This window comes from Hylobates moloch, unplaced genomic scaffold, assembly GCF_009828535.3.
Source record: "Hylobates moloch isolate HMO894 unplaced genomic scaffold, HMol_V3 SCAFFOLD_20, whole genome shotgun sequence".
Lineage (NCBI taxonomy): Eukaryota > Metazoa > Chordata > Mammalia > Primates > Hylobatidae > Hylobates > Hylobates moloch.
The window spans coordinates 26,586,108-26,587,318 of NW_026652295.1; positions in this window are offsets into that span (position 1 = coordinate 26,586,108).

Genomic DNA, 1,211 nt, shown 5'->3' on the forward strand with positions numbered 1-1,211 from the left:
TTGGGTGTAGTTTTGACTTCTGTCACATATAGAAGTCAAAACAGAAAACTTCTGCCACATATGTCAAAACAGTCGTATACTTTACTAGCTTTACTTACTTATACCCTCCAGAGACTAACTAAATCACATATTTGCAAGCAAATTTAGGATTATGGTAAAGATATTACAACAAGTAACTTGCACTGGAGTTATTGGATAGCCACTTTCAAATTCCCTTACCTGGTGGGGGATAACGACCTCATTCTAGAGGGTGTTGCAGTTTGGGAGGACTGTAGTAGCATGTAGACTCAGAGATGGTAGTACACAAAACCCTGCAAGAAACACTTACAAACTAAAATCCAGACAGACTTTGCAATTGTTAGTCATCCATTTTGTGCTTTCGTTACAAAGCTACTGTCCTCATCTTAAGATATAATCTGTTAAAACAAACAAACAAACCCAGAAATGGGCTTTTGTGCATTTTTCCTGTATACAGCTCTATAGATTTTTATAAGACTTGAAATGGGTTTTGGACAAAAAGTCAAGGTTTTTACCCAGTGGCTACTGTGAGCACAGTAAGTGCGTATTCTTTATGACTGGTTCCCCCATTTACACTAAGTCATGTGTACCCTGGAGAAGAGGAGTAGAGCTAACGAGATTTCTATCAGAGAAACCCTGTATTTGAAAAATTGTGGAAGTTTTCCTGCTTTCAAAGTGGACCTCAGAAATCCTTCAGTAGGCAGGGCAGCAGGAATCGTCAATCCCTGGATGCACCTGACATAATAATGAAGTATTCTTTTAGCAGAAACAGGTATTGAAAGGTCAAAAGTCTGCTGTTCCCCAGACTGAATCTCCAGCTCTCTCTTGGGTCCTAATTCAGCTGGTCAAAGGATGAGATCTGTAAGAAGAGTGAGAGCGGCCAGGCGCGGTGGCTCACGCCTGTAATCCCAGCACTTTGGGAGGCTGAGGTGGGTGGATCACGAGGTCAGGAGATTGAGACCATCCTGGCTAACACGGTGAAACCCCGTCTCTACTAAAAATACAAAAAAAAAAAAAAAAAAAATAGCCAAGCGTGGTGGCAGGCGCTTGTAGTCCCAGCTACTTGGGAGGCTGAGTGAGGCAGGAGAACGGCGTGAACCCAGGAGGCGGAGCTTGCAGTGGGCCGAGATCGCGCCACTGCACTCGAGCCTGGGTGACAGAGCGAGACTCCGTCTCAAAAAAAAAAAAAAAAA